This window comes from Tauraco erythrolophus, chromosome 5 (genome assembly GCF_009769465.1).
Source record: "Tauraco erythrolophus isolate bTauEry1 chromosome 5, bTauEry1.pri, whole genome shotgun sequence".
Taxonomy (NCBI): Eukaryota; Metazoa; Chordata; class Aves; order Musophagiformes; family Musophagidae; genus Tauraco; species Tauraco erythrolophus.
In genome coordinates this window covers 49,027,950-49,045,490 of record NC_141469.1, presented here as the reverse complement: position 1 = coordinate 49,045,490, position 17,541 = coordinate 49,027,950, and positions in this window count along the sequence as shown.

The window sequence follows — 17,541 nt, the reverse complement described above, 5'->3', positions numbered from 1 at the left end:
GCTCAGGAATATGTAAAATGAATTGTCTTCCTAGTCTTGTTCAGGTCAGAGGTAAATGAGATGATCAGTTTATCCACAAACTAGTGATTCTGTTTCTGAATTGAAAGAGTCTTTGGTAAAAATATTCCTCATTGATGGCATATTTGTTTTTTTAAGAACTCTTGTGCAAACTTCCAAGTTTGTGTCTTGCAAACTCTTGTGCCTTCCAATACCTGAAGGGAACCTACAGGAAGGCTGGGGAGGGACTTTTTACAAGAGTGTCCACTGATAGGACAAGGGGAAATGGGTTTAAATTGAAGGAGAACAGATTTAGATTAGATTTTAGGAAGAAATTCTTCAGTACGAGGGTGGTGATACTTTGGAATAATTTGCCCAGAGAAGCTGTGGATGCCCCCTCCCTGGAGGTGTTCAAGGCCAGGCTGGACGGAGCCTTGAGTAGCCTGATCTAGTTGAGAGGCGTCCCTGCCCATGACAGGGAGGTTGGATTAGATGATCTCTAAGGTCCCTTCCAGCCTATGCCATTCGATGATTCTATGAAACTGTTCTGGAATTCATTTTACTGAACTCCACTTTAGACTAGGGATCATAAGAATTAAATAAAAGGTAATATATACTTAGCCAGTTCCTTAAAAATGCAAAATCATTTATGGAAAAGTACTTGCTAGGTTTATCCATTTCTTTGTTGCAAGGGTAGGAACATGGGCACCACGAGGCAAAGTTGGAGGCATGACCCTGGGGCAAACTATGGCTATAACTAGGTAGGATCTAGCTGGGTCTAAGTGGGAAGTGTGTGAATTTGGAAGATCAGCATTTGCAAGTGCAACAGATTTGGCTTTGCTGTAACAGGGAGTAAATTTGCCACTAATGAGGCCCAGATAAACACGTCAAGTGACTCCAGGGTGTGGTTACAAAATCAGGCAGTTTGATTTGCCATGCACTAATGGCGTTCTCATGTCTGAATACGGAAAGATTCCTATGGCTGCACTTCTGAAGTTCAGAAAAGATGGTTTAGAAACATTTAGATCCATTTTTGTCATACACTTCCCATTATCATTCATACTGTCTAAAACAAGTATAAAATGGCTCTATTCGGCAGCACTTTATATTCATTTTCATCCTCATCTGCATGGTATGAATGGCAGGGGAACCAGTGAATCAAGCCATCAGTTTGTCTTTTGATGTCATAGACAAGTCAAATTACTTATGTGGAAAATGAACACCTTCAAATTTTGCCACAACATTTACAAAGCAAATGCTAGTCTAATTACAGTTTTATGTTTATTCTCTCAGAATGTGCAACGTTTTTCTTTTCTTCACTGAGATGCCTCTTCATCGTTTTGAATGCTAACTTCTTCATTTCAATAACTTCCCTTGCTTTACTGTTTAGCCATGCTGGTTTCCTTTTACCTCCTCCCAAGGGATTTCCAGCAAGTGATGTGCACTGGTGCTGTGCTCCCAGCATGGTGTCCTTCAGGGGTCTCTATGCTGCCTGTGAGGATTTAAATCTCTTAGCCAGCCTTCTTTGACTTCTTTTAAACAAAGATCCTCCTTTTCCCATAGCTCTCCTTTCTGAAGGTCAGCATGGCCATGGTGATGCTTTTGTTACTCCTCTGTGCTTCCTGAATCTAAAAATACTATGGTCACTATTATAAGCAGTTAATTCCTCAAAAAGAAATGTTATTTTGGTCTAAGACTAAAATATATGTATTCGGTAGTATACTCTTGTTCTGACTCTCTGGACAGGCCTTCCCAACACCACCTAGCTTTCCTGTATTTTCTCTCGTCTGGGCCATCGTATCTCAGTCCCTCACATCATTCCATGAAAGTTTAAATACAAGCCTGGCAAGCTGTTACTTTCAACTTGCCAAAGAGAGGATTATAAAATAGTAATGGGTCACAGACTGATTTTTAATTCATGTTTCCCACCCCGAAGAGTTAAAAAAATTGCAGACTTAAACATACGCTTCAAAGGAAAGGGGAAAAAAGAAATCATGGTTTTAGAGGGTGGAAGTTTCTAATCAGTGTTTGGTGTCTTGATTTTCATAGCATGCACATGAAAGTTCAACTCTGAATGCGCATTCACACACAAAAATGGGCACTTATTTAGTTCCTGTCTGTTATTTCAAATGATGATACCAGTGTTGGACACAGGTGGTATAGGAGAGGTATGGGAGACGAAGTACTTGCTCTTCTTCCACTGCACTTCTGTGTGCCAGACATACTCAAGGTCATCCTCAGGAAGGAGCTTGCAGCATTCTGCAGCGGTCTAAATGTTTTGCTGTTCTGTTGCAACAAAATGTGGGCGAGTATGAAAGTGAACATATTCTGAGTGAAAGGAGACTCCGGTGTGGGTCGGAGGATGCAATGACGATAAAATGGTTATCTGAACAGCAGCGACTGACAACGCGTCAGGTTGCATCCAGAGATCGACTCTCCTTGGCAAGCCAAGGGCCACACGTGTAGTACCGAGGTTTCACTATTTATCAAAAATCATCTTGTCACATGTCATCTCTAAAAGGTTATAATTCAAGCCTTGAATGGTTTAACTGTTGGTAAACAGGATAGGGGATTGAAAGCTGCTGACACATTGAATTGGACACATGCTGTGCTTCCTGGTGAAATAGCTCCATTAGCAAAGGGTAATATTTTTACATTTTTTAGCATGGAAGCCACAGAAAGCTTATATACAAAAACAATGAAACTAATTTCATGACTGCATTGTTTACGTCATTTGAAAATGAGAGATAACAGCTCTGTCTTGTCTTAGACCTCTCTTGCCACCACCTTTATTTCAGCTCCTTGCTAAACAGTCACCTACACCCATTGGCTTTTTCTGTCCACTGAACAATTTCAAGTGAATTTTGCAGTAATGTTGAATTACTGAACTTTAATTATATCAATAACTGCTATAAGTGAGGCAAGAATCCAATAGATTGCATCTGTTTTAAATTTCCTTTTCCTCCCTTATTGTCAGGAGCATATTTAGTGGTCAGGCTATTATGGGCTTGTTTGTGCCTGTTAGGCAAAAATATACAAATATATGAGATATATATAAACATATGTAAAAATAAAGATAGACATATATATGATGAGCTGCAAGACTCTGCAACGAATTCTGGGCAGTACATCGCCATTTTTTGAGGGCAAAATGTTAGCAATCTGGTGACCTAGCCTGGGAGATGATATATATCCTTTCAAAGAAATGAGTAATTGCAGCATCTGATAAGCCTTATGGAGAATCACTGCACAGAATGGCAAAGCTCACAGTGACATGATGCATTTGTTGGTTAATGTATTTTATGACAGACAACAAAAGGCTACTAGATCACCAAGTAGTGCGTTACTGCAGCATAATGGCTACAAAAGTAAACTGGATAATTAACATCAACCTGCTTAGATCATTGTAATGTGAAATTGATCTCTACCTGTGTTAGCATTGCTAATGGATACGTTCCTTTTCAAAACCTGCTCTCTGTCAAAATTTACCCTTCACTGATTCTGCGTTCATTTATCCTCTTGCGTGTTTATTCTAAGTAAACTGCAACGGTGCCATAGCTGTAGGCCATGACTTGTCTGCTTAAACAATCTCACCTCAGTATTCCTGATGGTGCATTCTTAGGAGCGGGAGAGCCTGCACAAGGGCTGTGTTTTGGTTGTGGTTGCCAAGTGATTTTGAAAGAATAACATCTGCGACAATGACAATATGTTTGCTGTGATTACCAAGCACATTTATTAGACTTATGGTCTCACCATTAGCTTAAAAATGCCAAGTGACCTTGGTGCTGCATCTCCGAACTAGATGAATGATGCGATTCACAGTGATCTGCATACAGCTGCATAATACAGACCTTGGCCACCACATGCCCTCTGCTATGGTATCATTTGAGTTACAATTCCAAAACAAGAGAATCATTACCCTTCTTTTGCCATGATATTAAGTGCAGTGGTAATGAGTGAAAAGAGGTCACAGAAACACCAAGCGCGCATGACTGTAAACATAATGGACCACATGGGAAGCCACCACTTTGTAGAGAACAAGAGGTAGATTTTCAAAAACACAAAGGTTAGTCCTATCAAAAGTCACTGAGATCTGAGCTTGAGTGTGTGCTTTGGTGATTTTCCTGACAGCCTCTTGACAAGCACTCCTGAGCAATCAAAGCACAACGAGCCACCAGGCTACCACAGGCAGACTCTCTGGAGACTAATGACCCACATATAATTCTGTGTAGAGACACCTGTAGCAATCAAGCCTAAGAAGCTATGCCAATGTGTGGCTGCAAAACGTGATCCCTGGCTACAGCATTGTTCCTTTGTCTTTTTCTGGTTTATTTAACCCTCATCTCTGGACGTTGAGTGGCTGCAGCTTGTCTAGCTCAAGCACTAGCTGCTTCTTAGCTCTAAGTGTATGACATGGATTTTGATTAGGTTCTGGCTTTGCTCTTCAGTTTAGTAGATTGTTGGGCTCTCTGTTTTGACCCTTAGCCCCTCTCCTGCCCATGCTTCTTAGCCAAAATTTCTTCTTGTTCTTGATTTTTGGTTTCCTGGTTTCTGGTTCCGAGTTCATAGTTTTAGTCATAGTCTTAACCATTTAACAGTCTGCATCCTTTTTCTATTTCTTTGACAGAAATAGAAACCTACCTTCTAGAAAATAGATCATACAGAGGAAGGAGTGCTAGTGAAAAATACGAAAATATTTCTGAAATAAAATCCTATCAGCACTTGGCCATCATTAGTCCTTTTGGTCTACAGCTGACTGTGAAATTAACTGTGAAGTTAGGATTATATGCCATCTAAACAGCAGTGTTGAGAGAGAAATCTCTAATATGTTTTACAAGTAAAAGTAGTATTTTTAATGCAAATACACTGTTTAAACCCCAAATACGATCAGGGCCTTAGGAGATACATAGCTGCATATCTCAATGAAAAGGCTCCAGAAAAGAATACCTTAACGTTTAAAGGGGCTTAAAGTGATGCACTAGATTTTATCTCTCCATTGTAGAACAATACCATAGTCATGCATTACTGTTCAATCGCTCTTCTGAATTGCTAACTGAACGGAGGAAGTACACTATTGATGCACTGCAGATTGTGAAATAGTTTAGGCAGTTATTCCTTGTGAAAAGTGGTTATGGCACTTGGCTCTTCAGAAGAAGTAGGCGTGATAATGTGATCCACTGTAAAGTGCACTTGTGCATTTTGCTTGGTGAGTCAATTTGCTGGAGGAAGATGATACTAAATGACACTAATAACCACAAAAAGGATGAGTGCAGCATAAATTTGCTTATATTTCAGACATTGTGCACATGGTGCATAGAGATCTGCAGAGTGTTGCAGAGTAGCAGCACTGCGATATATCTCACCTGCATAATGAGCACTGCTGAATAACTGTTGGCACTGCATAGGAAACCCTTTGACTGAGATATGAGCATGCCTAATGCCTTGTAAAAAGGACTACTTCTCAAAAGAGAAATTCACACCGGAGACACATGAATTTCTGAGGGCAGACATTGAGGTGATATGTTTAATGGAGCACTTTGCAGTTTGCTTCACTGCCACCGCTGCCTATATACTTGTATTCCATCTTTCCAGCACACCAGTCTAATTATTGATTGAGTCCTTCTGCAAAGGAGGAGACTCAGTCAGTTGCTAAGGTCAGTTGCCAAGATCACCCTGAGTGCAGCAAGGATCTCCACGTAAATGTCCACCAGAACCACAACCTGTGTGTGGTGAATAATGTAGAAATGTTTTTGCTAAGATCGGTCCCACCTATGTTGCTGATGTCTCTCTCCCTCTTGCTTTTGGCCAGAAGATACATATATGTACAGCAGTTCAGCTCCTGTGCTATGACTATGGCTTGCCAAAGAGCTATGGCCTCCACATGACCACAGCCCTTACAGGTCCTTCATCTGGTTCCACCAGCAGAAACATTACATCTCTATCATACGACCAAGCAGAATGAAATACATTTTCCTATTTCAGACTAATTAAACTGAGCTTTCTAAATGTTATAGCACCTGAATAATCATAGATTCATTAAAAAAACATTGTAGGAAAGAACAAGGCCAAGAGAGGCCATTTAGTCCATCCTCTGCCTCAAAGAAGGATTGATATAGTTTCTCACCTCATGATGTGACGTTCCTTTAGAACTTTAATCTTTCTTTCAGTAGGTCTTTCAAACGACTATGCTGAAGACCTATGCCTTTCTTTTAATGCCAGGTGGTGTATACTGGACAGTGTATGGTCATTTTGTGTATATATGTGTGTATATATATATATGTATGTACTGGCAGGGGTGTTAAAAGTACACTGACAACAGAGTGTTGGTTATCTGGTTTTGTGTCATAAAGTTACAACAGAGACAATGATGCGAACCAAACTACTAGAGGGCACCTACAGTGTCTAGTTTCAGATTTCGCATACATACTGCTGATTGCTGGAAACTGAAAGGCCCTACCAGGGAAAGAGTCACTCCACACATGCCCAGTTTCTCAAGTTTTTTGCTTAAAAATATTCTTCTGGCTTTCTGGTCAGAAAAGACATACTGAGCTTGATGGGGCTTTGGTCTGACCAAAGGCCATAATTCTTATGTTTAATTATTATTATATTATGTTTAATTATTAATTATATATCATGATCATTATGTAGTGCCTAATGGCTAATCAAGAATGATACCTAGGCAAGGTACAAGCAGAGAATAGTGCCTCTTTCTCAGAACAGCTCGTGCCGGTAAAATATGACTGCTGTGGCCATACACAATTGATGGCAACATTGCATTAAAACATTGCACATCCTTCCCTCTGTACAGCATGACTGGTGCACCACAGAAAGCATTTTGCTCTGTAATCACTGCAGTATGGTACTAATGAGCTTGTTAGGATTTGTGTGCTTTACTGCACAGTTTGCATACTTTGTGTACTTGGGATACTTCAATGTTTTCTAGCTGTGCCAGTGATATTTGCATTCTGATTGCTTAACAAAACAATGCCGCACATTTAAGGAAGGTTGTAATGCAAATACAATGCATGGCAACAATAATAATATCCTGCGCTCCTACAAATCCCAATGCACACCATGTCGTGCATTCAGATGTGAATGAACTGGACAATGTGAAGCTACAGGAATCAGCTTATACATAAATTCTGTATATGTGTGCCTACCAACATTTTTTAAACAGTTCAAGGAGTTAAGGGAAGAAGGTTTTGTCTGTAAGAAAAAGAGGAATGTGGTTAACACACTAGATTGAGACTTGGTCCACATGGATTCAACCCAGACATTTTGATGGATTTCCTCTGGGACTCTGGCCAGTGATTTTGGCTTTTAATTCCAGAGGTGTTTGGTGACATATCCCACTGATTTCCTGGGGATACCGGAATCTCTCAGGATCTGGCCCTGAGACTCCTCAGCAAAGGATAATGATGCTTCCACATTTCACAAACGTTCTGTAAGGAGATGCATCCTGTTCGAGGCATCTGAGAGCACTAGAGGTGTTCATGCAAGATCTAAGCCCAGCACTCTCACCTGCGCACACTGGCCAGTGTACTGGCAGGCAGGATGAATTGCAGGAAGACTCGTCTGTCTGTCCCACAACCACTAAGCGTTACGAAATGGACTCTACCAAAAATCAATACTGCTGAAATCCAGACTCCAAGTCTGGGCTACTGAGTGACTCTTACCCAGACATTCAGCATTCCTGACATCTGATGGGTCCTGGTTTCTTGTGGGAAATTCAGTATGTCCTGTAGCTCTCCTGACTTTTTGGTTCGCAGTCCCTGTCCACAGCTGTGGGTCCCAACTATGCAGCATCAGCCTGGCTGGCAGAATTGGATCCAGTACACTGCTCCCTGTTAGATGGAGCTTGGTTATTTGCTCAGGTGACCTCAACTAGGTATTAGTTCAGCAGCTGTGAGCCAACTCAGTGAAGGGCTTCGTTTTTTAAATAGTCTGTAATGTTTTAAATAATCAAACACTTGTAACTCTGTCAATCAGTCCATTTCTGCAGGTAATAATCAGTTCAATGAGTTCCAGAAATATTTGTGAAGTAAAATCCACTAATACTTTTATTCTGCAGTCCAGTGTGACAAGACAATATGCATGGCCAGCAATAACTCTTTACAATGGCTAATCCATCATATGCTGTTGATATTCTGTTTATTACTCACTATTTATAGTAACTTCTTTGTCCTTGATAGGATAGGCATAGTAGGGCATGCTCCATTTTAGCAAATAGATGCACATGTGATTTTTTTGATAGAGCTGATGGAAAGTTTTCATCTGAGATCATTTTTTTCTGACAAGTCTGCCTATTTGTTCAAAGCAGATACAAATCTTCATTCCATCTGAACAAACAGGAATACAACCTGAGTGCTTGAAATCTGAGGGAGAATTAGGCTTTCAACAATTATAAAAACTTTCAAAGAACTGGAAAATCTTTCCCTGTTTTACCTCAATGTGTCCTAGAACGTGCTTAACTGCACCACATTTAAAAAAAAAAAAAAAATCACTTATGGACAGCAATTTTGGTGCAGGCATAGACATAAGTACATAAGATGACCAGAAAGAATCAAATGACAAGGCTGGGCTGTTTTCAATTTCAGAAATACAAAGCTGACTTAAGCTGCTGTGTCTCAGATTTCAGTTAACTTGGATCACTGAAAAAGCATTGCATAGCTTTGTATTACTTAGAAGCATGAAGAAGAGGAAATTGTGATATTCTCTATACTTTTGAATACAAACACAAAGAACTGGGTCAATGCCTTAATCACAGGAGTGCTTGTATTATTTTGCTTATTCTTTTTCTCATGCTGTGGGCATTTGAAAAAGTTGCTTTCCGTTATTAAGTAATTTGAACTGAAACCAAATAGCAAGGAAAAGGAAAGATAAGATTTTCTGTCAGTCCAAAATGTTTCTTTCATACCAATTAATCTGATCCTAGACAAATATTTCTATAACATCAGAGCAATTAGAATGAATAAACTATTTTCATTTTTTTCTTTTTCAGATCAGCTGTTCTTTAGATCAATTTCTAATAAACAGCAAGCAGACAAAATAATTTTTGAGCTCATTTGGATCCTGGTCCATCCTCCATCAAAGTCAATAGAAATCCTTTCTCTAGATTCTTTGGTGTCAGGATAGAGCTTTTATTGTTCACTATGAAAACTGAGAACATATAGATACTTGGTAGTGATGGTGGATACCATTTCAACTGTTCATAAACTGTACACCAAACACTGTGTTATAGATATCAGCACACATCCCAGTATTATTAAAAGTTTTGCACAAGGAGTCAGTGAACTTTGGAAAAATGAACAAGAGAGGAAGAGAAGTTTGTCTTTCTTTTTGTCTCTCACTTGCTAATCAGTCTGGTTGGTGGATAAACAGGGACCAGTCCTTGGGACTTTTCTACTGATGATGACTCGTGGCACTCTTGTAACCCTGTTGTACTGTGTCATGTCATTCAGGCACCATTAGGCCTGAAGAGATCCTGTGATCAAGATATATCTGGTTTCAATGTGTAAAGTAATCATTCATTGTCTACCAGATGTAAGAGATGTCTGGGGGACACAGTGAGCTGCTAAGCAAGGCCAAGAAGACACCCAAAGAGTCACTGCTGGCCAGTCTTTCTCAGTTTCCAGTTGCTGTTTTCCAACTCCTTGGGTTTCCTTTTAGGATTTTATAGCTTTCTGCGTTTTTCCCCATGACTCTGCTACAGGCTTCCTCACAGCTCTTTCTCGCAACATTGAGTTTCCTCAACCATCTAAGCCAAAGTTTCGCAGCTTGGCTGGTCAGAGATAGACATTGGGCCATTCAGATGAGCTAATGGGGAGGTGGGTACACGACAGTTGAAAACACTAGAATGCTGCTGAATGCAAAGGAAATTTGATAGGTTTTTGCCATTCAGACTTTTCTTCTGCAGTCCTTTATCTCCTCACTCTGTCACTACACTGCTTTCACCCACTGTTCTCTCTAGGCCCACTGGTCTCCTTCCCCCTACCTCAGCCTCCCCAAGAAATAAGTTCTTGGCAAGGTCTGGCATTATGCTGGGGAGAGATGCACTAGCAGCAGACCCAGAAGCAAGGAAGCATGCTGGCCACCTCCCATCTCTTCTCCTCCCCACTTCTGGCAGGCAACTGGGAAGGCAGCACCATCCCAGCTCTGATCAAGTGGATGAGGTGGACAGAGGTGGAAACAGAGCCAGAAGTTCACGGAGTCTGGGCAGTACTGAGCGTGGCTGTGCTGGGCCCCCACATACCAGATCATTTGATATTGTTCAGTGTGCATTAACATTTTATTGTTCAATATGCAGTTACAACAGAAATGCTACTATGGTAGCAATGCCTCACTCACTGTACGTTCTTACAGCTGCATCCTCATTATATGTATGTCAGTGTATTCCGGTAACTGTGGTGAAGTCATACCATCTCCACTGTCTGTTAATCCAGCTCATCATTTTAAAGTAATAGGGAGTGCTGATCGTGTAGGCTGAACTCCTAGCTGAGGTCAGCAGAACGTACAATTCCATCCACAGGCTCCTGCAGTAAGGGGAATTACTCTTCCTTCCAAGTCCAAGAATGGAGCTAAACACCACTTTAATGCTCAGGATGCAAAGAAGATTGGATTTTACTCTGAGTTACACTGCAGTAAACTTGGAGTAGCGTCATTAGTAAATATCAGTGGTTGGATTGAGAGAATATCAAGACCTGAGACATCTGGCCAAACATCACATTGCTGGGCAACAGCAGGGTTTAGGTTTAAAGACAGCAAAACAGACAGTTTTCAACTTTCTGTGGAGTGTAAAATAGCTGTGACATGCCTGACAAAGAATAGTTTGTGTTAGCAAAATTGCTTCACATTTTTAATGAAAAAACTTGAAAGCAGATTCCTTCTGATTCAGACAAACATTAATCAGTAGAAGCAGGTACTTGTAAATAAATTAACTGATGCCATAGCCTCCTCTACACCTTTTTCTTTTCACAAGCAGACAAATCACAAAATACCTCAGGGAAAATGGTCTTATTTGGTGTTAGAATCTAAAGAGGTCCTTGGGAAGAAATAAATACAAATCAGAAGTAAAATAAAATGCTTGTCTCTAATGAAAAGAGGGAGACTGATCGGTTTGTGATTCTTAGCATCTACAAAATTGAGGTCACTATCGTGAAGGGGATAAGTCAGTTTCTAATCTATTTCTTTAGTGCAGCGCTACCAATTCATCAGAAATTTATAGGGGAAAGTCCAACAGAGCTTGAGGCTTGGGCAGAATTCATTATTCAGTACCCAACTTTCTCTTCATGGATGCATTTTTAGTGCAGCAGTTATATTTTTATCCACTGAAGATCTTTACTTGGATCCAAAAGCTTTTCCTTGCTAAAGCTCTGAAAGGTCTCTTGGAGGTGTCTACTCTATAGCAAGTCCATACATATCCTTAAGGGAATCATGAAGTATGCCCTTATTTACTTTTAAAGCTATTTTTGTACACTATCAATGCAAGGCAAAGGTTTACAAGCATAGCAGGTAAACTCTGTTTACTGATCCTATAAATCATGCCTGTAAAACCACTTCCTCAAGCAATGTTTAATGTACAAACTACATACATTTAGTCCAAGGAAAAATTAATTATTTAACCTGATGATTTTTGCTGCCTTGGTGAATGCCAGCCTTGATTTCTTCCTGTAAGTTTTATTTTCTTCTTCATATGAATCTTAAAAATAATGCATCATACGCATACCTTCTCTGTACAGCACATACGGCAGCAAATACACTCTGCTCCCAGCAGTGTGGGCTCAGAGACTGGCCATGATGTGGTGGGCTACCCCTGGCTGCTTAGTCGCAGATAGCTCCTCTATGCTAACGATAAAATATTACATTATAAGGTTGGAGGAAGTGGATGCGAGAAAGGAGGGAGACTGAAACACATTTTCATTGCAGTATTCTGTCTGTTTGCTGCAGGAGTTTGTATTAGGTGTGAATGTGGATGAAAGGATTTCATTGAATGCTCCTTTATTGGTGGTGTCTCTCTCCACCATTTAATAGAGTGTATAAAGATTTCAGTTTTAGTTAAGAAAGGAATTATGATCGTTGACTAATAAGTCAGTCATGTTTCTTGAAAAATGGGAGGGTAAGAGGCAAAAGAGGATTTTGGGTAAAGAATAAAACATCCCTCACAAACGTTCAAGATTCTTAGGGTTTCAGTCTGTATTCCCTTGAGGACCTAAGGCTCCCCATAGCTTATTCATAGTCTCTGCCTTTCCATCATCACTGTATTTTTCACATGCAAAATGGAAGAATGGATTGAAGCTTTACCGTACAACCAGAGTCCTTACTGGTCTTCATGAATGTGCTTATTTTTTGTAGAAAAAATGTCGTTCTGTTAAACTATTTTAACAATGACAGTAACAGTCTATTTTTAGGAAAAAAAAATAGTTTTCCCATGGATTTCCACTGACTTAAGAAGGGAGAATGGCAGAATCACATCACAAAGTCATGGAAATACTGTTTGGAGTGGACATCAGAGGAGCACACTGTCCAGCCTCCCTCTCAGAGTGTCACTGTCCCCAGCACTGGGTTATGTCAGCCGTGGGTTTGTCTAGCCAGGTCTTGAAAACTTTCAAGTGTGTCCACATCATCTGTGGGCAACCTGTTCGTGTGCTGCACCACGCTCCTGGTGAAGTTTCTCCTGCTGTCCAACCTGAATCTCCCAACCCACAATCTGTGATTATTATCACTTGTTGGGCCATCTGCCACTGCTGAGGAGAGTCTGGCTCTGCATTTTTGTATCTGTCCTTCAGAAAGCTGTAGGCTGCTATTAGGTTGCTCCTTAACCATCTCTTTGTCAGACTATGCTGCCTCCACCTCTCTTCGTGGGACATGTGCTGTAGGCCTGTGAATACATCTTCTGTGTTCTAGTGTCAAGATAATTCTCAACATTTTTCTGAGAACATTTTGTTATTGGCAGAACTGCCAATAACTTGAGTAAAGTAAACATAGGAGATAAGGCATAAGGGTTTAAGATCAGGGCCTCCCCAGTGTACTGAAATATCCGAAGAGGTCTAATTTAATGAGTCTAGCCTTACCACGTTTTAGTGAACACTTAAATTTAGATTTAGGAAGTGGTTGTACAGCACCAAAGATGGTTGGTTGAACAAAAACCAAGAAAGAAACTATGGCAGATATAGAAAATGTTCAGATCAACACAAGAAGCAAGTCTCTATCCCAGGAGGACATTACGGGAAGACTTCAGTTTTATCAGCTTGTAGGTAGCAACATGGAAGCCACTGGGAACATTATAGCAATTCTACAACTGTTTAATTTAGCAGACAAAAAATGAAGTGTTATTTGGTTCCCTTTACAAGTGGAAGGGGGAAAACTTAAAACAGAGCTTGCTACAAAGTATGCTCTTTCCGTAATTTCACAGCAGGACAATCAGAGACCACTTAAAACCACAAAGTTGTGGAAAACCTCAGTGCTTCTAGAGCACATATCACTCGCTGGGGCCTTGTTATACTGAAGGTAACGTAAAACTATAAACAGCATATGCTAAGCTTCTGTATTGTACAACAAATTCTGTCCTGTATATTGTTTTCTGTTTCAGAAAACGGCTGTAAGAAGTTCGGCTGTAATCAGCAAGGTATAAAATTCCTGCAGACTCCGAAAAATGATGAGCCCAACCCAAAAGTTACCTGTACTCAAGACAAGGCCTCTGGGGTCTTTCACATCACACCTGGAACTTTAATACATAAAAAAAAGGGAAATGTGCTTGCGTTTTGACAATGGAGCTTGCACATTCCGAGCTTATATAGCCTAAATTTCCATATAACCCTGGTGAAGCTATCTAAGCAGCTCCAGTCATAAACAGATGACTGGTAAACATTAAGTCTGATCCAGCAAGTATGTAAGCATTTTGCACAAAATATATTGGACGAGATCAAGAGACTTCCGCATGATATAAATTCTTCTTATGCTGTGAGAGATGTGGGTCTAATTCAGATAAGGAACAGAACTGCCCCCGACTCTCCCCCTCCCTTATAACCATTACAGGATTGTGTAAATATGTGCCATTACTACTTCCATGCCAGTACTCTGAGCACAGGTAATTCACAAGTGGTTTTGACAGCTAACAACCATACTGGATACTGAATTCAGCTCAGCATAAGGGACTGAATGTTTCTCAGCATTTAGGAATGGCTTGTTTAGCTTGCTGGCTTTTGTGAGCCTATTTGTGGTGAGCTTAGATGCACAAGTCTGAATATGGATTCTGCTAGAAGCTAAATACAACAGCTACTAGGATCAGTCCACCCCTTTCATGTAGTCCCTCACCAGTTTTAGGGAAAACACCTGAAGTACCCCCACTTATCACAGAAAAAAGTCAGGCACACATATGATCAGAGCAATAATGGATTTATTTTCCTTCTCCAAGTGGGATTGACAGAAGGCTGCCCAATGGGTACCTCTAAACAGCTTGCTAAATGATATACTTCTGCTTATATTCCCTTCTTCTCCCTTTTTAGCTTTTCAAGTTCTTCCCTATACCACACTCATCCACTCCCAAATAAACAGTTTGTCCCTATTTACTCTTTCTTGTCATCCCTAATTTTGGTACTTTATACCTTTTCAGTATTTGTGATACAGTTGTACTGGTAATTTCTACCTCCATCAGCAATTCCTTTGAGTTAGTGACCTCCTTTTGTTATCAATCATATTTCTTATTTCTGCTCCTTCTTATATTGCTGTCTTTTTAAAGTAGTCATGTCAGAATGAGATGTCTACATATACTTTATCCCCTTTTGCTCTCTGTAGTGTCTTATAAATTCTCATGCTATTCTTTTGTTAGTGAAGCTGCATGCCAGGGCTGATCACCTCTGCGTATGCCCTAACAAGTGCTAGGCTTGTCTATGTTGTGAATCTAGTACAGTTTGGATACATTCATAGAACCATAGAATCATAGAATGGTTTGGCTTGGAAGGGACCTCAAAGATCATCTAGTTCCGACCCCCCTGCCATGGGCAGGGAAACCCTCCACTACACCAGGTTGCCCAAAGCCTCATCCAACCTGGCCTTGGACACCTCCAGGGATGGGGCATCTACAACTTCTCTGGGCAACCTGTTCCAGTGCCTCACCACCCTCTGAGTGAAAAAATTCTTCCTTATATCTAATCTAAACCTACCTTCTTTCAGTTTAAACCCATTGCCGTTTATCTTATCACTATATACCCTTGTAAAAAGTCCCTCTCCAACTTTTCTGTAGGCCCCCTTCAGGTACTGGAAGGATGCTATAAGATCCACTCCTTACCGAAGTGGAAGATTAATCCCTTTTACATGAGCAGTACTCTGGGAGCGCTCAGCTATTATCTGTCACTGTTGGTTAGCACACCAGGAATACTGCCTCCTTCATGCTGACTTTTAGACGTGAGATGTTGGTGCACCTGCCATTTCTGATGGAGACAAGAAGGTTATATCATCTCAAGCTGCCATGATACATTGAAATTAAGTTAAAGTTACATTAAGCTGATTTTCCATATCAAGGCAGAGTACTAATTCATATATAGCAGAAGATCATATTCAAAGGCCCATTGACTCTGCTTCTAATTCTCTTCCAAATTTGCCCAGATTGACAAAAAAGCTCTTAGGTTAGTCTGGTGAATTAAAAAAAAAAAATATCCAAGATCTGTATTTAGCTGCAAATAATCAATTTCCTGGTGGTTTTTTTGTTTTTGTTTTTTGGTTTTGGTTTTGGTTTTGGTTTGGTTTGGATTTTTTAATAATAATAGAAAAAGATTAGCAGCTGTCTGTCCTCATTGAACTATCTCTGCTTGGAAAATTACTACCGCTGGCTTTGAGTCCTCACAATTGACTGCATGCTTGCATTCATTCAAGCCTTAGGGCTCTGTCACCCTAAAACATCTTCCCTGAATGCTGGAACACCCTTCAGAAGTCAGTCCCGATGCCTAGCTCCATGATGAGGGCTCCACTTAAATTACATGGATCACTGGTAGAATATGTATATCTCTATCATACATATACATATATTTTTCTGTAGCAGATGACTAATGTAAATGGCTTGAATTATTCCATATGAATTCAGCTAATTCAGCCCAGATGGTGAATTCTTAAGACTCTTGTCTTCAAGGACAGAGAGCTTCTGAACAGATTGTACGTGACAATGGAAATCAATTCATGTTCAAAGAGTTTCTATTATTTGTCAAAAGAAATTATATCAAACATGTCACATCAGCTTTTTACTGTCCTGCCACAAATGAGTTGACTGAAAGATCTACCCAGACATTTTAAGGGAGCCCCACCTGTGGTAAAGCCCTCCTGGAGATAGCTTGCACTACCTTGTGGTTTGAGCTGTCACTCTTGTCCTGTAAAAAAGCAGTAGATAGTTAGACAAATTATGACTTAGAAGTGTTTTTATAGAACATGATTTAAAGGTTTTAACACCTGATTAGCAGAGTGAGCAGCAGTGTGTTCAACTAGCTAAACAACAGCAGGAAACTGAGTACTGTCATTTACCAGTCCACTCTCTTGTATAATTTTGTCATGGAAAGGTACATAAAATATGTGGTTATGTTATTTGGATGATTTCTTTTTTGTAATATGAAGAATTCTGTGTTTCCATTCTTTGTACAATATATCAAGTATACTAAGATATGTGTTGCTATTTTAAGTAGCATTGGTTGACAAATCTGCAAAAATGTCATGGTTTCTTTTGCTCATGATTGAGCTTCTAAATTGTTCACTCTGACCCCTAATACACATAACTTCAAAGTGACAACTCGTATACTTGAATTTTTCCATACTTTTGCTGAACTGCAGTTTTCTGTGACTACATTATTCATGTTGAGTGTAAAAATCATAAGAATAACTTCATGAATGAATGAGTGAATGAGCAAATGAATGAATGGTACTGTTCCAGTAAATTAAAAATATGCAGTGCCTCTCATTATGTCTACATGGCTGTTTCCTGTATTCTTGAAGGACAGCTACTTTTATGGATGGAAATTTAAGCACAGACTTAACCAAACTGAATAAAGCAGTTGGAGCAAGGAGTAGAATTGTGAATGCTCTTTTGTTGTATTTGATTGGCTCCAGTAGAAAAATCTGGCGATATTTCATAGATGATGTGATATAGATCTCTTGACTGACACAAATGCAAGATGAACTTTCCTCTGAAGATGAACCTATAACCAAAGATCTGCAGTAATAGAAAAGGAGCCTAAATGCCCTGATGAATCAAGTCTGTTTGTTTTGAGGTGGATCTAGCAAATTTACATTTATTGCTCAGGATCTGCATCTTCTTGAGAAGCTGGGGCCGCTGAAACCACTAATTTGCCTGAGACTTGCTGAACGATCAAAAAAGAAAAATAGTAAAGAAACTATAACTCAGTATGTTTTAATCTTGAATTTTCAGGCTCTCTATTCAGTATTTATTAGTAAAAATATCAGTTAGAAAATTTGCAATTATAGTAGTCATTTATACCAGCAATTATTACCGTTGTGTACATGACTATGGACATTAGCTGAACCTGTCTGGATGTCACAATGAGT